This window comes from Nesoenas mayeri (assembly GCF_963082525.1).
Source record: "Nesoenas mayeri genome assembly, chromosome: 3".
NCBI lineage: Eukaryota > Metazoa > Chordata > Aves > Columbiformes > Columbidae > Nesoenas > Nesoenas mayeri.
The window spans coordinates 26,704,572-26,719,940 of record NC_137544.1 but is presented as its reverse complement, the minus strand read 5'-3'; the positions used below and the strand labels follow the sequence as shown (position 1 = coordinate 26,719,940).

Below are 15,369 nucleotides of genomic sequence, written 5' to 3'. Positions count from 1 at the left end.
AATGCATCTTAACGGCGCTATTGGGGGCACCGGAGGACGCGGTGGCAGAGCTCTGCGAAGCCGGGCTCTCGCCAGCCGCTGAATGCAGCCGGCCCGGCCACCCGCGGGGCTCGCCGCCACCGCCCCCCGGAGGCAGGGTGTGTGGGGCGGGGGCCCAGCGCCGGGCCGTGCCGTGGGCAGGGCAGGAGGGACCGCTCTGGGGCGGGCCCGGCGCCGGGGTCAGGGTCGGGAGGCGGTGGCGGCCCGCGGGGCGCAGGCGCGGTGGGGACGGGGCCGCGGGCGGCTAGCGGCGGTGACACCTGCCGCCGCGCCTGCCCCGCCCGAGCCCACGCCCCTGGGTAGCGGGAGGTCCCGCTCCGACTAGTTAGCAGCGCCCGAGGCTGCTCGTGGGGACTCTGCCCATCTCCCGTCAGTGTCCGCCGTGCTGCGGCCCCTCAGCGCCAGCGCTGCAGAACGCCGGTGTTACTGCCGGCTTCGTCTGTGCGGCGGGCGTCGCCTCCCCGCCGCGGCGGCGGCCGGGACAGAAACACGGGGGGCGGGCGGGAGGCGGCTCAGGGCCTGAGCCGCGGAGGCAGATCTCGCCGGCCCCGCAGGCGTTGCCGCGGCGATGGGGCTGGAGCCGGGGGGCTGCGGCGAGAGGCGGTGGCTGTCGCTGTGTCGCTGGGCTGGGGCCGCCCCCTCCGCGCTCCGAGGGGCGGCTACCGAAACCCGAGCGGTCGGCGAGGGCGTTTCCTTGGCTGGGCTGGCAGCGCCCTCCCCCCCGCCCTCCTCCCTCTAGCCGCTGGGTTTTTTCTTGTGCCGGCCCGGAGGGTTCTGGCTGCCCGGAGCCGCGCAGGGGAGCGGGCAGGGCTAGCCCGTGGCCATGGCTGGCTACCTCTCCCCGGGCGCGTACTTCTACGCTGAAGAGCAGGAGTACCTGCAGGCCTACGAAGATGTCTTGGAGAGATACAAAGGTAGGGCAGCTCTCCCCGCAGCGGGGCCGCCGCACCGCCCAGCCTGCGCTTGCCCCGCCGGGCGTGGCGGCTGCGGACGCGGAGGCTCCGGCGCTGCCCCGGCGGAGCGGGCTGGGGCGGGCAGGTGCGCCCGGGTCCGCCGGGGTGCACAGCCAGGGCCCGGGGCTCGGCGTGGTGCCTGCCACGGGAGCGCACGTCCGCGGCTGCTGCGATAAATTAAAATACCGTCTCTTCCTCCTCAGTGCGTGAAACGTACTTTCTTGTCTTTAAAAATCTTTTTCGAGGGAAATGCGGACAGGGCGATTTACATTTTGATGTGTCTTTAAAGCCTTAGTTTATTTTGACCTTTTTTCCCTTTTCATCAAATACGGAAAATATAGCAAAAAGGTGGTTACACATAAAGAAGATGCACACAGCTAAACTGATCTTACATTTCTTTCATAAATTGATTGGGATGGAAGATATGGTTTGGGAGACGTGACTCATTACTCTGTTTTTCAGTATGTTCACTAATACTAAATCTGAAAATGCTTGTCAGAAGTGTTCCAGGTCTGATTTTATTTCAAGTGCAAAAGGGATGGAGTTAACTGTTCAGATTGAATATTCATCCCAGAAATAGCTTTTTACAGCATGTCACAGCATATGCTGACATTTGCAGTGCTGAGTCCTTTTGTAATGTTTGAATAAAAAATAAGTTAGATTTTGTATCTGAAATTTTTACATTAAAGGATTACCATTTTTCAGCGGTATGTTTCCAGTCAGTTCTAAAGGTTTTGGTTAAATGGTTTCCACTGATGGGAATGGGAGTGGCATAGTTTAAAACAGCTTGATTTGAAGATATTGAGAGTTGACTTCATTTGCTCTGGGTTGTTAGTGGTAATATTTTGAAAAATAAAACCCCTACAGATAGTTATTTTGACGTGAGAACTTGTCAGCTCTGAGTCTACTTTATACCTGTGTCACCTGCAATTTCGTGTGTTATTAGCAGTATTGACTAATGACTCCTTTGTGTCTGTTGCCCATTGTGTCAATGCAGCTGTGGAGCATGTGCACTATTTCTGTACTGAAATGCATAGTTTGAGAAATAATTATGGTTTGTAATAGATCATATTCAAAAACACATCTTTATTCCATTCTCTTATATTTTTTTTTTAAGTCATCAATTACATTATATGTAGCTGAACGAATTTTTGCAGAATTTTAAAGCAAGTAGAATGTTTACTTTGTAAATAATGAAAACGCTGAGGAAACTTGTTCTTATGTTCTGTTTCTAATCCAAAGTAATGCTATTCTGCTTTAGATTACTATTGATTTGCTGCTAGAGTGAGGCTTAATAAGGTTCATTGTAATACCAGTTTTGTCTGCTTGCTTAAAAGCCTGGTAAAGATATTAGGCCTAATTTCCCCTGTTTCAGTGAGAGTTTTATCAGCACAAGGACTGAAAGATTTTAAGTCTTGGGGGGCGGAAAGGGATTTTGATTAAAATAAACTACTGAAAATCATTCATTTATTAGAAATAAAGCATGTTCTTGAAATATTTTAGTATATCATTGTGACAGTAACATCGGGTCCATTCACATGCTGTTTTCAGTGACAGCCAAATCCTGAAATTATTTGGAAGGATTCAGTTTCTGTTGTCAGTTTTTCGTGTTGTGTTCTGTATATCGATATGCTGTATTTTTCTGCTCGAGCTAAATTTTACTCAGACATTGGGAGCAAAGGTAAAAATTTAGAGTTGTTTTAATTAAGATATGTTGGAAACCTGGAAAACACATTATTTTTTAAAATGTGTTTCCAAGCCGGTCATGATTTCCCATCCGAGTCTCAGTAGTATGACTTCACTACAGCGATTGTTGTTCTGATGACTTGCTATGGGAGCTGATCTAATCAGAAAAGAATTGTTACAATATAGGCTTTGAAGAGGGAGTGCCATTTATCTGAATTTCTCAGTTTTGTAAACACCACCATTAGTAATTTTCTTAATCAAATGCAAACCATATTGACTTTATATTTTGAAGACATGCTCCAATGCATGGTGTTTGTTTTGTTGTTGTTGGGTTTGTTTTGCTTTGTTTTTTACAGTCTGCAGAACACTCTTGTGTTCATCTAGGACATTATGAGGGTGCCAAATTATCTATGTCCCAGCTGTTGAGTACTGTAACTAGCAGAGTCAGCTGTACAAAATTCATTGCCTGTCTTTGAGGGCTTGGGATCATATGATGCCGTATCGTTAAGACATTCAGGCCATTTGATTTAGGGAAAGAAAAGCAGTCCTTCTTAACTGTAGAAAAGTGAAATGTTACTCTTCATCTGTTCCTGCACCCAAAGTGTGCTGCGGATCTTGAAGGCTGCACGATACCAAGTACCTTGTTGCTTTAACAGTTAAAACCTGGATATTTGTGCGTCTCCAAATTCTGTCTGCTGACCATGTCTCTGGCTGTGACAGTAAATAATTAGGCAACTGTTTGCTAAATCTGAGATAGCAAACAGCTCTTCTGTGCTATGGGAGAAGAGGATGTTGTTTTCTGATTCCTGGTCGGCTCAGTTGCTGGCTGTCATATTTTTTTTCTTGATTCATGTTGTAATTTATTGGCAGTATTTCTAAAGCATTTTGGTGGAGGAAAGAAGTCACATTATCTCAGGTGATTTAGAAATCATGTTGAATGAAGCTATTTATTCAGGTGAAAAAAATGCTGCTTTTTTAGTAGCACCTCTTGGAATTCAAAGGCAAAGCCTTTTTTGAGATAGTGGCAATAAAATACCCAGCATATTTAATCTGAAATGTTTCACGTATCTCACATTTTGCTTGTGACAGAATAGGAAGATGAGAAATCATACAGTGTTTGTTAATATAACTAACAGTTCAACTTTATCTCAAAACTACATTTGAGTTCTCTAGGAGGTTGTAAAGGTTCAAATTGGTGTTGTTGCTTTGTAAGCTGTCTCATCACTGCCTGGGAACAAAAATTAATACAATTCTTGTTAACTGCGGCCTTCTTGTTAAATAGTGGTTCCTTCTGACTTTTAATTAAAAAAATATTCAATAGTATTTCATATACATTTCATTTTAAAAATATTAAATGGCATCTCTGTCAGATGGGGTAAGTATGCATTGTTCCATGGCAACGTTATTTAAGCATGAAAGATTTGAAGATCACCCTTTTAAACATCACTAAGTACAGTGCATTAATTAGGTTTACTCTGGTATAAATTTTAAGTAATACACCAAGATTAAGACTTACGTATATGATCCCTCCAAGATTGTATTTTTCAGTTCAGGTAGTAAATAATATATTTAAATTTCAATTGCAACAACCTTCTATTCCTGCAAGATTTTGAACAATTATGTAACAAAGTTGCCTCCCTTTGACATAATTACTGAAATGGGAACATCTGTTAATGACTGTGATTGCTATCTCTGAAAAAGAGCTCATTCTTGGAGATAAGTATTAAATCACAATTATTCAAGAGCTATAGCTTACCTCACTGTAAGAACAAAGCTTAAATAGGGTTACCTCGCCCATGCAGACCTTTTAAACGCTGTGGATATTGGCTCTATAGGAAATGGATCTATTAGAAAATTTGCCTGAGGTGACTGCCCGTGAGAAATACAACCTTGTGGTTCAGGGCCGTGGCTGAATTGACATCAGTGATAGGAGAGGTATCACGTAAGTGTGTCATTTGGATCAGATGCCTGATGGCTGCTTCTGTAGGGTCCCTGGGGCTGGCTACGTGGCCTCTGTCTCTGTAGGAAGGAGGGGCAAGTTTGGGACTGGGGACAGCAAAACTCAGGTTGGGTTGGTTATAAACTTGAGTGCATTCTGTTTCACTGTTGGTGTTTCTTGCTTGCTTTAAAAGGATCTGTCATACTACACATTCAGCTGAAGCACAGCAAACAGTTCTGATTCTGTATTCTGAGAAACAAAGACCTTAGAGATGGATGAGATCTGGCAGGTCATCTGATGCGTTTTGTTGCCTGTGTAGGGTTCAGAGACAATGTAATTTGTTGTAATGATTGATTGAGGATAGCATCAAGTAAAGCTGTTCTGACATTGTTTGGGTACAGTTTTTTAATTACGATACATAAAAGAGATACCTGTCACCGAACTCCTTGGAGCTGGCTTCAGGGAGGGACCATTTGCTCAGAATGATTTTTGTACATTTGAAAATGAAGCTGCTGCATTTTAGGAATTTGGAATCTCTTAAATGTATTTGGTATCAGACTTAGTCCAGGGATATTCTTCCTAAGACATGGCTTCATAGAGCAAAGGCAGGAGAGGCCATTGCAGATGCTTCTGGCTCTGAAATCTGTGAATATCTGGATTTCCTTATTTATGCTTTGATCTCAGGGGACTGAATTTACAGCCTGCAGAATCTTGCACTTCTGGGCTTTGGGCTGTGAGCTAATTGGATCTCCTGCTTCAGGGCTTCTGATTTTGAAAAACTGGAATAATTGATTAGATGTATTTATTTTCCCTCTCCTTTGGCATAAGAAAAATTGGTGGCATGTAGGTGTTAGTTTTGCTGAGTGTATAAGGAATTTCCACCTTGGATGGTTTTCTTCAGCCTCGTCTCATGGGCTGGTAGTATCTAGCCTTGGAACTGATCACATTTTGTTCAAACACGACAGGTTTTTTGCTGACTAGTGGAGGGTACGTGTGGATTATCCAGCTGCATGTCACCTAATCCTTTCTTTGCCACCATGCCAGTCTTTGGCATGACAGTTCCATTGTTCCCAGGGCATTTCTCATGGCAGGTTGGCCTCCTGGGAACCACAGATTTTAGCCTGCAGAAAGTGCCTTCAGTTAGGGATGGAAACATAGTGGCATTTGTGCTGCGTCAAGTCACACAAAATCAGTGGACTCTTTGGGCTGTGTAAAAATGTAAAACCTGCTATTTTACTCTGTTTCAACATTCCTTTTTCTCTAAGCAGAAAGCTCTCGCCTTCAGATTATTTGGAGACAGGATTTTTTTTGAGTGTATTTCATCCTAAATATGAACTGGGTCTTCCCAATTTGACTTGTGTGAGCACTTCACTTGAGCTAAATTGAAGAGGTCTTAATTTCGTTGGAATAAAATATCGAGAACCTGAATGTTAGCCAATTCAGCGAGGTTTAGTCTGTGTAAAGGCTTTAAGATTTGGGAAGCAGATTCTGAAACTGAGTTTCAGGGTATAAATAAAATAAAGTTGTGTCTCCATGGCTTTTAAAAATATACCTATTTGGATGACTAAGGCAGGCAGAATTTGGCCATTGATTCAGGTATCTTTGGTATGTGAACTGGGGCAGAGATCAGAGGTCTGTTTCATTGCTTTTCTGGTGCTTCTCAATATCCCATTGAGTTAGCAACATCTTTTAAGTAGAGCTCCCAGGAATATTCCATAATTCCTTTTTTTAAGGCCAAAACCAGGAAGTTTTGAAATGGAGGGGAGGAAAATAAACTTCAGTCATCATTTTGTTAAAAGGCTTGTTTTGGCTCAGTTTATGGTTTTGGTTGAAGTGTTTCTAATTGTTCGCTGTGATTTAGTTTAGTAATCTCTAGTGATATTTTGCTTGAACACGAAATTATGTATTCTTTTTTTCCTCTATACTGTTTAAAACATGCATGATTTGAGGAATTTATTCCACTATTTCGCTAGAACATGTACTTGGAATTAAGTGCTTTGTAAAATAAAAATAGGCTTATTCACATGCTTGAAGTTAAGTGCAAGTATTTTATAAGTTCAAGCTTAAAAGAAGAAAGTTTTGTAAATGTCAAATATGAATGCAGCTTATTGCTGCATGCTTGAAATGTTTTCTGTAAAACATCATTAAAGCCGTTTAATTTAACAAAGCCTTGATTTTCTGTAGTGGGTGAAAATATTCCTTTACTGAATGCTTTCAGTCAGCCCAGCTTTCAAACAGGTGAAACAATGCTTACAAAGACACTTCAGTCTGTGGGTCAAATCCTGAAGGGCATGTTAATAGCCAGATCTTACAAGTTGATCTGTGTAGGCTGACTCCGGTGCTTTTGTGGGAATACACTGGCTTCAGAAATTCACGCCCCCAGCCTCTTCCCAAGATTTGGGCCCCAGTGATAGCTCAGCTTTTAATAAGGCATATTCTTGCTGAAATCAGTCATCCTTTGGGGCAGTCAGATTTGGTCTTAGCTGCTTTAAAAGCTAATTAGTGGTTTTTTGGGATTTAATTTTATTATACACGGGGAATACATAGTTCTGTTGTGGAGTGTAATCTATCAACTTTTTGGATTTTATGCATTTTAAATAAATTTACAATAGCTGTGAATAAGTCTGTGAAAGCGCAACAATGCTAGGCAAATATATTGAGGGTTAAATTCTGCACATTGCAGTTACACAATTAGTGTAACTATTTCTGTAAGACAAGGAGGATTAGGCCCCTGATGGGCTTTTCAGTAGCATAGGCCAAAATCTGCTCTTGATTATAGCCACATGGCCCTTTTGAACTTGGTTTGCTTTTCAATATATTTTCATTGTTCAGTTTCATAGTTAATATGTGAAATTACAGTATTTAATCATGCATTCTACAGTGCGTATAAATACAGACTGGCAATTAAGTGAGGTTCATAGCCTGATTTTGTTGGAAAACTAAATTAGTTTGGCCTGAGATTCAGGTATCCAGCTGACAGCTATGACACTTTGCACCACTTGGATCTAAAATTAGCAGAGCTCTTCTATACTCGGATTAGGGAGATGTGTATATGTTGTGATTCACAAAATGAATAAAAGTCTGAGTCTTTATACATCTTTCAGAGACATGTTTCAGGCAGTTTACAGGTGCGTCTATGGGGGAACAGAGAAGTCTTCAAAAGTCTTTTGCTGGGCACTGAAATGGGAATCCTGTAATCCTGTCCTGTCATCCTGCTGGGAGATGTTTCCTCTGCCTGGTCAAGTTACAGGCTGGGTGTTCCTCCTGTGACGAGGTCTCTTCAGCACAGTGGAAGCAGCATTAGAAAATGTGTGTGGTCATTTAAATGGAACTTTTACAGTAATAATATTAATAAAGCATCCTGAGCAGTTAGCAAAAGAGCTTTTTTGAGAGAGGAATGGCACTTGCAATGCTGTGGATTTTACTCAAACAAAACTTCTCTTAATTTTGGTAGGAGTCAGGAACCTGGCTGTTGATGCTCATAAATATTTAATGCTTTAAATTACTCTGCCTTCAGATAAATTTTTAATCTAGAGATAAAGGTTTTGCATTATGTCCTAGAAATTAAGAAATGACTTGAATATTTGTCAGGAGAAGCCACTGCTGTGTCGTTGTCCATAACTTCTGAGAGTAAGGTATTGCTGCTAGGATAGTTCTGATTTCAGAGGGCGATATTTTCAAAAGCACACGTAGCAGTTTGATTGCTAGCCCAAATTACTTTTAATAGAAATTAGGTGCTTCACTGCTGTTTGTGCCTTGCAAATTCTCTCCTAGTGACTATACATTGTTCCGATTATAACCTGATGCTGTAAACCATGTTAAAAAAACATGTATTATGGATTAGTTCTGCATTTAAAGCTCAGTTTTTGAAAGGTTTTACATGTGAAAACTTCTCTAGAGGGAAATTCATCATAATATTTAAAAGAAAGTTTGTTTCAGAATTAAACATGACATTTTCAGACACGCTGAAATTTTATTTGTATTGTAAAGCAAATCTTATTTTCAGGCTTTATGACTTCTACCCTTTTCATCCAACTTGTAACAAAAGAATTGCTGAGAAACATTTGTTGTGTTTTGGGGTAGGTTTTTGCTGTTCTTCTTTGCAGATGATTTTTGTTGACATTCAGTTTACAGTAAAGTTAAAGCAACATTTGGCTCAGTATCTATTTAATGAAGAGAAGAACAGACACAGATGAGCTACAGAAAGAAAGCCAAACTTGATTAGATCCCTTGATGAAATTATCTTATAATTTTACCATGCTCAACAGGATACTTTTGCATTGTTCTGTTTCAATGTTTTAAAATAGAGCCCTTGTTAATAAAATCCTTACAGTCCTTGTGAGGCTGAATCTAGCCTACCTATGAGAATAACAACCCAAATTTTAATTTTCTGCTTGTTTCTGTTGCAAATTGTACTAAATCAAGTCAAATTGATTAATGTGAGCGTTAGAAGTTTCTACTTAAGTTGTACGTTTATTTTTGCTTTCTCACAGATCCATATTTTTTTCAGAACTTCTGTTAAACTGAATTAGTCCAGCTGTCCAACATGCCATTTAAAGTGGGTTTGCAGTAGCACTGATCAGCATCAAACCTTGATAATCTCAGTCATAATCTAATTTATAAAGATTACATTAATGTCCTAGAAACAATGTATGTTTATGCCTTGATATTTCGACTCACATTCTGAAGCCTTTTTTTTGGCTTTGAGGAACCACATAATACTCCAGAGAATTTAAAGAATTAAGTTTACACTTTGAGAGTGTGCATGTCTCCGCAGTAATTTGCAATTTAATACCGAATGTATGGATTTGATAAAATAACATTAGAAAGTGGGGGATTGTCTTTATTCTAAGCATTAAATATATTCTGAATCTTGTAGTCGTAGATTTTTGTAGTTGTTTCAGTGATCAACATTGTGAACGGTATGTTGGAGGTTTAGCTATACGACTAAAATGTTGATGGATCTTTGTGCAGTTTGTATTGGATGTTGGATTTTTTCCTTTGTCTTTACCCAACCTGTCTGCTTTGTTGAGTCTACCCACCTCTGATCTTATGTCATATTCCACCTTCAGGGTGCACTTCTTCATTTGTTTGTGTTCCTAATTAAAAATACCTCAAGTTAGGGAAGAAAAAAACAAAACACTTCCCCCCACCTCCCTCCCACAAAGAAGAAAAGGGCTTTGTTCCTCACGTCTGGAATACACAGTGTGATGCCTGTTACTCTACCCTTGATTCCTCTTTTTTCCTTTCCTCCATCACTTCCAAGTTACACTTTAGCTGTGGATTGGATTTCTTGTGGGCCAGCAGCTACACAGTGCAGATGAAGGATTGGCTTGCTGTGAGTGGCTTCTTGTGGTTCACACCTGCACACCCCCATACCCAATTTGCTAGGTTTCACATTTACTAGTTCCTTTGCAGACTGGTCCCTTCCCGGTCTTGGTGGGAGAAGAGGAGGCCTTGTCTCCTGTCTCCTGCCCGCCGCTGTGGCGGGGGCTCTGGTCCCAGGGAACAGCATGGGCCTCACTCCCTGAGCTGTAGTTGAAGCTGTGGAGAAACCTTTGAGCTTTTCCTTGTCATGATCAAATGTAAAAGGTAGACGTGTGTGGAATGAGATTTCTCAGGCTGCGTGCCCATGTGTTGGTTCCTGCTGTGCACTTGAGTTCCTAGAGTCGGGATAAAGCCCAACTGAGACTTGAGTCTCGGCTCATGAGCTAACGTGTGGGTGTCCGACTGTGAGAGCGTCTCAAGTGTGGAGTTTTAATCCCTCTCAGTGAAAGTGCTGAGAGAGGAGAATGCCCAGGGGACACACACTCACGTTGTCACTTCATTTGAAATGACTGTATTCCTTTAGCTCTTGGTCTCAGCGCACTGTCTTGCTCTTGGATGTGCGAGCCTTGCTGTTCAGGGTGAGACTGTCAGTCTGGTTTTGTGCTTGGATCTCCTGCTGCCAATGAAAGCAACTGCTCCCTTCCTGCTGCGTGTGACCAAATTAATTAATTACGCAGTGCACTGATATGTCTTCTGTATCTTGACTACATTTTAAATCCCTGAAACTTGTTTTCCATGTATTGTCTTAACAATTCAGCTGATAAATATTTTTAAGTTGCTTTATTTGCCTTTTTTTTTTCTTCTGTGTAAATAAACAGGCCATCACAGTATTTATCTCCATGACTAGCAGTTAGTGTGACAAATGGCTTAGATGCTAGATGAGATAATGGAGTCTGCTTGCAATTTTTTTTTGGTCAGGCTGCCAAATAAGCGAAAGAGAATCTTAATTATAATTTTTGTCTTTTCATAATTTTTTTGGTATTTCAGTTAAAATGCTTTTAGTTCTGTATTTCATGATTAATAGCCTCAGCTTGTACAATCTCTTTTTGCTTCTAAATTCTCTTTGTGCCATAGTACTAAAGCATTTAATGGCTCTGCGTGCACCTCAGTGCTCCTACTACTGATGTATTTTTGTGAGATGAGACAGTGTGGTTGTAGCAGTACCTTTGTTGCATTACTGTTTTATATTGTATGTCTTTGAGATGTACTTCAGAACTCCCTTTGCCATTTTTTTCTTTTTCCTAGTTCTAGAATACCAAGTATAAGATTTATTGATTCTTATGCAGTTAGCAGGCAGTTTTCCACTGATGGTCTTGGTAGTTCAGATATGCTTAGCTTCTGTTTTTCATTCCTAATACTTTTTTAGTTTTTGTTTAAATTTTATTTAATATCCTGTCATTGTCTAATAATATTTCCAGTTTCAATAGGTTTGGTTTTGAGTTAAAATTTTTGAGCTCTCCCAATTTGAAAACATTCGTATCATCAGACAAGATCTCATTTTTTCTGTTTACTGCCTTCTCTGAATCTTTAATAAATGCATAATGCATTGATGATTTCTGGAAAACCACACCATTCTTATGTTGGAAAGCAGCCAAAATTCAATACTTTATTATTCTCCAAGTCATTTTTCAGGCTACAAAAGGATTACATGCTCTGTTCTAGTTGGTTTTAGTCATCTTTTGGAAATATACATAGAGGGAAAATTGATGTATACACACCTTCCCTAGATGTATACACGCCTTTTTTGTTTTAAACTCTGAGGAATACAAACAATTATGGAGAAATTTGATTTATCATTGCAGAAATGATGGCCATCTGGCATTACATTCTCAGTATCTTTCCCAGTGTGTGATGGGGGTTTTTTGTTGTTGTTTTAATTTGTACTTTCCAGTTACTCCTAGTGGACCTAGTCAGAGCTACATCAGTAATTTCTTAAGCTGCTTCATTTATTTCTTGCAGGTAATCTGGAGAGTAGTGATGTATTTTAGTGTTTTTAAAAGCAGCCTTTTTTTCTGATCCCTTAAGGTTTTTTTTTGTTAATTTGTTGTAAGGTGATGGTAGTTGGCTGTGTAAGCTGCTTGTACGTGGGCGTGTTTAGGTTTCCTGTGCAGTTACTTCATTTCTTCTTTGACATTAGTTCCTGTGATGGAACTTGGTAATTTTTCTGTAAAGGAGGCTTTGAGGAAAGGAATGACAAACTGTTGTCTCAAAGACCAGGTCCTTGCTCTGTAAAGCGTTTATTCAGATACTTAACCATTGCAGTGGCTTGCCTGTTCTCACTGCCTCCCTCATTCTGATCATCCATGAACATGTTTATTATGGTCTGATTTGTAACAAATTTCTCTTTTTTTTGATAGGTACTATGTATCTTGGGTTTTTTATTATCCTGATTTTCCAACCATTGCTTGGGTAGGGCTTCTGTCTTGTTATGCAACCATTTCTGGCACAGCAAGCTTCTATAGCATGAGAGTCTTTACTTGTTGGCATTGGGCATTTAAATTAGTAGCCTGCTGGTACCAAAGTAAATTACGCTCCATAACGATCACGTGAAAAGAGATCAACCTTGCACTCTTTTTCCTTATTAGAAACGATTTTATAACATACTTCCATTGTCTAAGGTACTTGTATAGTATGGGAAAGTTTTAGAAAAATAGTGGGATGTTTGTCTTGTAAAACAAAATTTCCCTTACCTGATGCTTTCTTGTTTTCTCATGTTATTATATGTACTTGAGTAATATAACTTTAGTTTTAGTTTCTCCTACTTCCCTTTGACTTACCTATAATGCTTTGCCCTGTTTTATATTTAAAATAACAAAGATTTCTAATTATAAGTAATTTAAATCAAGCACCACTTCTGACGTTTGAAATCTTAACTGCAATAAGGTGTTCCGCTTGTAAATTTTTTCTGAAAAACGGACACAATGACATCAGTAATGCTTTCCTCATTGTTAAAAACAAGTGATCCCCAGTCTTGTGCAAATTATTGACAGTGTGTTCTGTAATCATGCAGATAAGTATCTGTTAAATTATATCTTGAGGCAATTAATCAAAATAAAGACTGACTGAAGATTTAACCTTTTAAAATTAGCAATGTACTTTTTTCTGATTTGGAAGGCACTAACGCCATTTTTATTACCCTTGGTAACTATGTATTTATAGTTCCCTCTTCTCCTGCTTAGTCTTCCCCATGCTGAACGTTTCCTGATGGATTCTGTTGGCAGCTTTATGAGAAATGGTATCGCTCATGATCGGCCTTGCCTCTTCCTGTGAAGTTTGTAAACAGGAATTTTTTTGTGTCAGTTGCTGCTGATATTTTTAGTGTGACAGCGGCTTTATCTGCAAGTGGAGCTTTTTATCTCAGCCATTGGGCCATTTTCACTTTCGACATCAGGGTGAAGCTATTTTTATGTTTTAATTGGTATCACAGTGGCTGTTTGCTAGTTTGTCTGGGCTCTGAGGGCAGTAATGAGCCTGACCGGCCCAGCCCAGCCCTCTAGGGCTCCCTAACTTGTCCATGGCCCAGGACCCCACATCAGCCCCCCAGTGCCATCAGCTCCTGTCCCAGCAATGCAGCAGCAGGACTGGTCCGCAGCCCCCACAGCCCTGCCTGGCCACGAACCCATGGGCTGGCCTGGCTTCAGCCCGTGCCTAAGGAGGCACCTGATAGCAGGGGCTGCCTTGGTGCCCCAGCTGCCCTGCTCCTGGCTGTGGCGGCGGGACAGGCCCTGGCTGCCAGGCCCTGCCTTGCCAGACTCTCCATGGGGAGCCCCTGCTGCCCCAGCACCCTGACCACAGGGAGCTGCTGGTTTCCGCTGCATTGTGGCAATTCTTTGCAGACCTATCTTTTGCTTCACTTAGTTTCTCTTTAAATTACCTTTTCACTACTAATTAATGTATTTCTTTGTAATTTGGTAGAGCTTGATTCACATTTTCTGACATGTATCTCCATCATTCTTAATTATGGATGTCTGTTTACTTGAGGGGAAACAAAAATAGGCCTCTCCCCTCTCTTCACACTTTTGAGCTTTTAATCAGAAAGGAGTATGGAGAAATTCAGTTTTAGGGCTGATCAGTGATTTCAGTACAGGTGGGAGTAGTAATCAGCAGCTGTCATGTTTGCTCAGAGGAGCATGGCTGCAATAAGTAGCTGTTGTTATTTGTTGGTGCTGTAGGAGTAGTTATGCAATGCCTGAAGAAAGTCTTCACTTACTCTCAAAATGTGATGGACTGTATATTTAATGTTGTTTGTGGTTTTTTTTTGGGGGGGGCACGCTCACATTTCTGAGTGGACTAAAATGTAACACCACTAAAATAGCTTGCTCAGGAGGTGTAGCTCTCAGAAAAGTCTTCCAACAATATGGAGCATTGAAAGTCCTACCGGAAAGGTGAAGAACTAAGATAAAAGCATGGCCTTTTATATAAGGACTTGACAGGAAGATTAAACATATTCTTGAAGATAATGGCTTTTATTATTATTAGCAGGGCCTAACAACCCAGTGATGGAGAAGGAAGAGCTATAGATCAAGTTCAGTGCACAACTTAAAAGGTACTGAGAAGTAACTTTAACTAAGGATCGGGGAAGAGAGCTCTCTTAGGAGCTAGGAGAGCCTCATGATTTGCATATGTATCACTAATTGGAAAAATAATTAATGAATGTTTGGAAAATACTATGATCCTTGGAAGAAGTGTTCTGCATTGTGGTGTTATGCTGATCTGACACCCATTGCTCAGACCACCCAGTGTATAGAGAACTCCTTTGTCTGTGCAGCCAAGAAATGAAGGCTCAGAGGTACTAAAGCCTTAATGCAAACTCTGATGTTTAGCAATAGGAGTGTATGTAGCAAGACCGTATAGAAGAGAAAGGGCAAAATCCACACCTAAATCCTACCTAAATTAAAATGTTTTATATAGCAGTCCAGCTTAGCTGCTTTCCACCACTGCCAACTTCTTTAGGCATCTGAATTTATGAGGAGTGTCAGTGTTTGGCTTAAAAAGCCCTTGGGTATCTGTGCCTTCTCAGAAATACTGCATTCTCAGGGGTTACGTGCTCATTTTCTGCCTAGGGTTCTCTGCATGCTGAGGGTCAGACAGCAGACTGCTTTAATGTTTTCTTTGGTTTACTAACCAGGGAAACCTAATCCAAAACTGAATGCTGCTTCTGTGTGAATTTGCATAAGAATAACAGTGATTTGAGTATTTGCCTGAGAATTAGACATAATTTTAGGTCTCTCTGAGCTTGAAGAATTTTGATTATCTGGAACTCGGAGTGCCACAAGCTTTTGGGTGTTTGGGTAGAAATAGAATGTTTTTCTGTTAAAACTGAGTTATTGTGTGATGATGTGGGAGTAAGAAGGCTGAAGGCAGAGCAAGTTATAGATTGGTGTGCGGTAGAGGAAAGTATAGGTTCTGGTCTTTATCTCTTGG

General features: G+C 41.0%; 1 protein-coding gene across 1 annotated transcript in view; it reads left to right on the top strand.

The window, feature by feature from the left end:
* The window catches only part of LOC308038617 (dystonin-like), a gene marked incomplete at both ends in the record, with an annotated part of 310,764 nt that overhangs the window by 35,161 nt on the left and 260,234 nt on the right, over positions 1 to 15,369 (top strand). The gene's annotated exons all lie outside the window — the stretch shown is intronic.